At 29.5% G+C, this 8,348-nt stretch overlaps 1 long non-coding RNA gene across 1 annotated transcript; it reads right to left on the minus strand.

Moving 5' to 3' along the window:
• Positions 1-2,001: 2,001 nt before the first annotated feature.
• Positions 2,002-3,347, minus strand: LOC132748714 (uncharacterized). Its single transcript, XR_009628309.1, has 4 exons — positions 3,216-3,347; positions 2,573-2,650; positions 2,306-2,405; positions 2,002-2,087 (listed from the first exon to the last, which is right to left on the minus strand). It is a non-coding gene; the product is annotated as an uncharacterized LOC132748714 (long non-coding RNA).
• Between the last annotated feature and the right edge of the window lie 5,001 nt (positions 3,348-8,348).

The raw sequence follows: 8,348 nt of genomic DNA on the forward strand, positions 1-8,348 counted from the left end.
TTTTCATTTTAATGATAACATTTAGCTATTGATCAGTAAGTAAATAAATATAATCAAATTTTTTATAATTAACGAGTACATTTCACCGTAATTGTGAGACGAACCCTAAATGACGTCTATATGGGCGCCGCCATTTTGAAATGGACGTCACGTCAGGTTAAACCGTAAGTCAACGGGAAAAAGTGTAATTTTAATATTTTGACAATATTACTGACTTTATGAAAAAAATGAAAAACATGCCTAGAGATATTGACGTCAGGGTTAGGATGACATTAATTTAAATGATTTTACTATTATATTAAATAAAAAATGGAATGTTCAAATTTGATGGGACAGACTATAGTAAAACATTTAATATTCGTTTTCAAAATTTCGCAATTTTAGTTCTTTACTTTAGTACAAATAAAAAAACTTTTATTCTATGTTATATATACATTCCTAATATTCTAAAATACAAATATTTGCAACAAAAAAGATGAAATTTGCCAGACCAATTTGTCGATACATTTTTATTGTTTGATCCAATTACACAAAGCAATCAGTGAAACAGTTTTGATTGCCTATACAGCACTCAGTAAATCAATTTGAACAATACTGAATTGTTATATATAATTAATAAATAACGGACAATCTGACATTAGTAAGTGTGAATTAACTTACTGGTGTCATACATTCATGCTTATCGTGGGACATCAAGTCGCATGACGCTAATATGATGAAATTGTAGATGGCTTTTCATTGAAAAGTTTTCAAATGGAAAAGGCGAGGTCATCGTTAATTATCACATATCAGACGATCAATTTCTCAGAATCTAATATTTCATCAAATAAACATTACTACTTCTATTCATGAAATTTTAATAATTTGATTAAAATGGCAAAAAAAAATTAATATGATTGTCATTCTTGTATAGTTTATGGTATTTATTTACATTTTATTCAGTATATCAGCTGTCTGTTAAAATCACCTGTTGAGAAGCGATACTGTTAAAATGCACCATCTATCACGCCCCTAGCACCGCTTAAGTGGTATTTATTCTTTTACACAAAATGTACTTTTTTCAACTGGAATTAAACTTTGAATGAAACATAGATGTAATGAAAGTTCAGGTTATTTTCGTTATTTACACTCCTAATTAAAAAAAAAATACTTCAATGACACATAACCAGTACAGCCTATATGCCTGGGGTTTACATGAGAACTATCATTTAATGCTAGCATAAGTAAGTGGGTTATTGCATTTCCAATGTAGGTATAACAAAAATAATCTTTTATAGATTATATCTGTTTATCTTGCAGCCAGTTCATTCACTATTGATGTAAATAAAACATGTTATATGCATACGTGGTAAATTGTATATTCGGCGTGAATGGTTACAAACTTTGTTAGGCGATAATATTTTAGAAGTATAACTAAAACATTTTACAAACAATTTATAACAAATATTTGTTTATAGTGCAGTTAGTTTATTGAAATATTTTTTGAAGGCTACTCACTGATTATTTTTGGTGGTTACATTCCAATTAGAGGACAGTTTTCTAAAGTACGAAGGATTTTCAAACAGGTATGATTTATATATCGATTGCTGATATCACTTGTACAGAAAAATGTTAATATATTGGTTATTTTGACATGAGAAACACAACTATTTTTGGTTTTGAAATACTTATCCTTTTAATGCGTGGTTATATATGGGGGTTTCGTATGCTTGATTTTTGTAAGTCCACATCATTGCGAATAGCTAACGGTCCCAGCAGGCACATCAACGTTGTTTCAACGTTGAATTATGGTCAGATTTCAACGTTGAAAAAATGTTGGATTTATATTCGGATTTGAAAGTTAACGTTGAAAATTCAACGTTGATACAACGTTGCAGCTTCAACGTTGGTACAACGTTGAAGTTTCAATGTCATTTCAACGTTGAAAACCCACCATACTTTAGTTTTTGGATATAAAGCAAAGTTACCAAGTTTAACAAAATATCAAGACAATATTAAATACTCCAGATATTTTATTAAAAAAATACAGTTCAAGTGCAGCATAAATTCAGGTGTTCGAGTACTTCTTTGGCTGTCTCTTACTGCTTCTGCAAATAAAAATAAGAAGTTGTTGACTTGGTCAATCTCAAATTATACATATAATTACTCAACTTAGTGATTTGTTTTTATCTTAAAATGCTTTTCTCATAGATTTACACCATAAAAGAGCATAGAAATTGAAACATAGCTAAGTTTCATATTGACAGCAAATACTGTATATAAGACAACAAAATCTTTTTAAAAAGAAGCTATTTAAAAGTCTCACCTATGATTGGTAAGAAAAACTGCTCCCCGTCAGTTCCTTGCAGCATAGTCCCAAGAAATTAACATTCTAGGCTCTAGCTAAGACCATTTTATGCAGCATCCTGAAATCAACAAACATGTATATTTTATATTAATAATGTTACAGGAATATTCAGAAATAATATATTTTAAGACAAGATAAATATCCAGTAGGTGAAAAATTTATAATTTGTATTGTAAATAAATTCAAATATATAAATTAATAAGAATTAATTTCAATTTAACAAACCTGACATTCCTTTTCATGTTGAGTGTATGGTATACAGACTACAGCTGCAATACTCTAAATTTCAGCCAGGACCAGGATCTAGAATATAAAATAATATATAATAAAATAGAAATAGATTTATTATTCCCTATAAATTTACGACTATTCAACTTTAAAGTTTAACACTCAACTTTGTTTTCTATTTAACTTAATAATAATGTATTTTTTTTTCAAACTAATTAACACTGTATAATACTATCACTAAAATATAAACATAGACATAGTTATATATATATTGTCTTGGGACGTAAATTGTGTGGGCCGAACTACTTAATAGGTTTCAAATTCAATTTTATAATTGATTAAATTCTAATTAGGATATAGTACAGACAAATGTTTAATAATATGAAAAATAAATTAAAGAAAGACAAGGTTTGTAAAATTATAAATTGCCAAGGACATCAATAACTTCATGCTAACAAGGCCTACCGAACCCAAATCATTCAATTAGGTCGCGAAAACGTGTCAAATAAACTCAATCATGTGTTTTCATCTCTCATTTATTTCATAAAGTAAATTAAAGTAGAATTTTAAATATAAATAATAATATCTTAGAAAATAATCAGTAAACTAAAGTAAAACATTACCATGATTACGGTAATACCTTCGAAATCCAAATAAATTGCGAATCGTGTTGTTTTCAAATTTTCCAAACAGCGCCACCATTTGCACGAACGATAATCATAGACAAACAAACAAAATCATAGACTTCAACAATTACTTCCCCTGACCATCGTTAGTTTTGACTAATATCAATTTATTAATTAATATTATTCATAAAGAACTAAAAAATAAAACAACAAAAAACAACAAAACATATTAACTAACATTTAAAGCGTTAATATAAAGTGAAAAATTATTTCCAACTTTATTTGTTTAAGCGCTAATTTTGAATATACGGAAAAAGATTGTAACGCAAGTTTCCTGACAAAAATCACTTACAGACTAATTCAATAAACTGGAATAATAACACAAAATTAGTGGTATAAAGGTTTATATAATGATTAAACTAAATGTAAAACTTCGACCATAAACAACATTGAATCAACGTTGTATATACATTGGCAATATATCCGTATGGTCGTCCATAGTTGAACAACGTCACGACCATATTTCAACGTTGTTTCAACGTTGAAACAACGTCGTGTGCCTGCTGGGGTAGAATTGGTGATACCAGTTCGTTCACATTTTTTAACCAACGATCATGTACTACAATTGACTATTTGGTTTTGAATGATAAAGATTTTAAGCGGATTAATACATTTCAACTGTTACCGTTTAACGAATACAGTGACCGTGCACCACTCTTCTTTGAAATTGATATTAATTCTTTGATAAGTAGTCAAAATATAAATGATTATGAAAATACCTCGGAGTATACATTTTATAAATGGTCAGATGATCACAAGATAAACTTTAGACGTGATATCATTTCAAAGCTTCCCGAGTTTAATGCACTTCTACTTAGTAACGGTACATCGGAGAGCCTTTCTATTGATAATTTAGTTGAGGGTTTTTCCTCGTTGATTGAAGAAGTGGCCGAACCGTACTTTAAACATTCGCGGATATCATGCAATATGCATGATACATCATGTAATATAGAGTGGTTTGATCGCGAGTGTGTAGAATCAAAGAAACTGTATATTTTAGCGCTTAATTCATTTAATGGAAACAAATCAATAGATAACAGACAATTACTTTTAGAGCGTAAACGTTCTTATAAACTTTTAATGCGCAAGAAAAAAAAGAGTGTTTAAGACTAAAAAGTCGCGCGAATTATGCGAACTTCGTAAATCAAAACCAAAGCAATTTTGGAATCATTTTAAGCCAAAACTTGAAAATTGTTCAAACGATGTAAAACCTGAAGAATTTCGTGAATATTTTTCTAGCTTGTTCAATGATATAAGATCTACACGTATAGAAGATGCAGAAAGTTTTATCTCTGAAACAGACTTTAATATAAATAACCCATCTTTTGAATGCCTGAATACGCCTATTACGTCTAATGAAATACTAATGGCAATTAAAGATCTTAAGCGAAATAAGGCACCATGTCCTGCCGATAATTTATTAAATGAGTTTTTCATTGAGACGTCCGACATACTTATCGGTCATATCACTGACTGTTTTAACACTATATTTAATTCCGGTCATTTCCCAAAAGTATGGTCTTATGGTTACATCGTACCATTATATAAAAAGGGAAATAAGAGGGTACCTAATAATTATAGAGGAATAACATTAATTAGCAATTTTGGTAAATTATTTACAAAGGTATTAACAAAACGGGTTGAAAATTGGGCGCGTGATAACAATATACAATCTGACGCACAATTCGGTTTTCGTTCAGGTGTAAGCACCGTTGATGCAATTTTGTTTTGCACTCTTAGTGGAACGAATACTATCCCAAAAATTTACGTCTTTATTGTTGTTTTATTGACATAAAAAGCCTTCGATTCAATCTATCGTAATGCTCTTTGGTATAACTTTTAATCTCGGACTAGATGGTAAAATTGATCAGGATTTTTAGAGATATGTACTCTTCGGTGTCTTCTGTGTTAAGCACTGTAATACTTTGTCAGACTTTTTTGATATTTCTATTGGTCTAAGACAGGGCCAAAATAATTCACCGATTTTGTTTGCTTTATTTCTGGAAGATCTGGAACAATACTTAAGGAATGATGATAGTAATAACGATAAGGGTTTCACTTTTTATGATATATGTATGATTATTTTACTTTTTGCCGACGATATGGTCATATTTGGAAAGTCAATTGAAGAATTGCAATCGAATCTAAATAATTTAAAGCTTTATTGTGATAAATGGGGCCTAGAGGTCAACACAGATAAAACTAAAACAATGGTTTTTAGGAAGAGGGGAAGCATCAGAGAAAATGAAAAATGGTCATACGACAATACTTTATTAGAGACTGTTGATAACTTCAACTATTTGGGTGTAGTCTTTAATTATACGGGGTCTTTTCAACTTCATAATCAGTATGCTATAGGAAAAGCTATGAAAGCCCAAAATGTTTTACTTCGTAATATTAACAAATATGATGTGACCCCTTCCGTTTCACTCCAACTCTTTGATGCGTTTGTTTCCTCAACACTAAATTATTCTTGTGCAATATGGGGTTTTACAAAATCTAAGGATATAGAAAGGATTCACTTGAAATTCTGCAAGTCATTGTTAGGCGTAAAACACAGTACATGTACTGCAGCAGTTTATTCGGAGTTAGGCCGATATCCTCTTTATGTTCAAAGATATGTTCAAATAATAAGATTCTGGTTACATATTCTTCATTCAAATAATAATATCTTAAAGTCTGCTTTTTATTCATCAATAAGTCTTCATGATAATGGATATAACTCCTGGGCAGCTAAGGTTCATTCTATTTTAAATGAATATGGATTCACAGATGTATGGCTCAACCCATTGCAATACAGCCCAAAAGAGTTTGTTGAAATATTCAAACGTAGATTAGTTGATTGTTTTATAAACAAAAGGTAAATGCAGACATTCAGTCTAGTCCACTATTATCTAGTCTGTATGTACATTTGATTGACAAATTTCGATCTGCATTTTATCTAAATAATTAATTAGACAACATACAAAATTTATCTCGTATTAGGTTATATTCTCATAAAGATAGAGGCAAAGAAATATGGTTCTAAAGACATCCTCGTTCAGGAAGAAAATGCCAATTGTGTAATCTTCAAGAAATTGATGATGAATTTCATTTTATTATCATTTGCAATTGTTATACTGCATTACGTAGGGAGTTCTTTAAGCCATATTTTTACAGAAGGCCGAGTATGTTTAAATTTTTGCAGCTTTTGAAGTCAAAAAATAAATCCGAATTAATTGGACTTGCTAAATACATCATCTTTGCTACTAAGCGTCGATATGACCTTATTAATATTACCATTTAAAGACTATTTTTACCAGTATGCGCATGATAATTTTGCTCATTAAAAAGCGACAGTATGGTATTTATCATGTAATTTTAATCGTTGATTCACTACATATTAAATATATGAAAGTCATTTTTGCATTTTTTTAGTAAGAGTAATGCCAACTTTGTATTGTTTAAATATGGATTTAAGAACATTCTCCATATATACTTTCCTTAAACAATGTTTGTTTTCAATATGATCGTACCATGACTTATGATTTATGTATTACGTGTTTCTTATTGTGACTATGTACAAACATGTATACGTCAATAAATTATATCTATCTATCTATATTTGTTAACCATAGGGTAAATGTGTTATTTGTCGAATATACATGCTACATTGTGTACATACATCTTTTAAACATAATGTTGTGACTCACACTTTCCTTGTCACGTTCTGTACAACATATTGTTAATTAAGTAGCCAGGTTTTTTATATGTCGTTGAACAAGTAAAGAAATGGTGAATAAGGATAAGGCCATTATACAGGATTTAGTTAAAGATTACGACTAAGAACAGAATTATATCTTATTTATTATATCATATTTATCATTATCATATTTGTAATATATCTGTTTAAAGCAATTAAAGTCAGTAGCACGTCGCCGCAATATGTGTATTTTCTACATATTAATTGCCATTCTTTCTCATCAATGATTATTCGCAGTAGTAATTAACCATTTCGTTATTTTGCGTAGACAAAATTAGGTAGAAAAAACATTTTAACACTTTATTATATTGCTTTCAATAATAATCAATAAAGAACTTTTATTTCTTTATTACAATAACTTCCAGATTTAATTACGTTCCATTACGACTTTTTTCATTTTGCAACAGCTCTAATATAAGTACTTGGATCTCCCTCACAGAAACCATGCATTGATATAAATTATTAGAAAGTCAGTTTACGTTCCCGAGATTCTTTTATTGACTTGACTTGGCAAACGAAAAGTGGTCCTGTTTTAATTATAAAAGAACATTATACATGTTTCTACCTTTTCATGATTATAAAGTGAATGATAAAAAGTTACTTATTGTTGTTAAACGTTAGAAGTTTCACGAATTAATGTTTGACTGTTTTAATCAAGTACAGAAATTTTGCCACATTAGACACATTTTATAACGTTGTACTCGTATATATCTATCGGTTTAATAAATTATTCTACCGGTCAATTTATTTAGATTTAATAAATCTTTGATCGATTTGACATGATAAAATGTGTAGTCTTCTGTGTAAAGTTTTCAAACAAAAATACAAACAATATAAGGCAATATCTCAAAAGATGAGAAGTCCATCGGATTGAAGGTTCATAAAGTGGTCAATGTTTAGCTATCAGTTATAAGGTATTAGTTTGTTGACGATTTTAAAACAAAACAAGCTCAGTGTGGGATTTAAATTTGACATATCTTGCATATGCATCATTCATTTCAACTACTATATATTGATTTAGACATTTAACTTTAACGTTGGTTAATTCATCTCATGTTGTACACGTGAATAATTTACAAGTTTGTAGTGTCAGATTTGCCATAATAAAGCAGATAACTTACAAGTTATGCCATCTGTGGATTTGGTGTAGGATAATTATTTATCATTAAGCTCACATGGTTAAAAAACTGACTCATTTGAGACATTAAGTCCTATTGCTCTAGTTTCTGAGCGTAGTCTGGATTAACTATATATTTATCTGGGCAAATCATAGTAAGTAGTTTAAGTATATGTCATATATAATTTAATTATATGTATAGTTGAAACTAAGTTGGAAAGATTCAAT

Source organism: Ruditapes philippinarum, unplaced genomic scaffold (assembly GCF_026571515.1).
Source record: "Ruditapes philippinarum isolate M1 unplaced genomic scaffold, ASM2657151v2 ctg58_1_1_1_1, whole genome shotgun sequence".
NCBI lineage: Eukaryota > Metazoa > Mollusca > Bivalvia > Venerida > Veneridae > Ruditapes > Ruditapes philippinarum.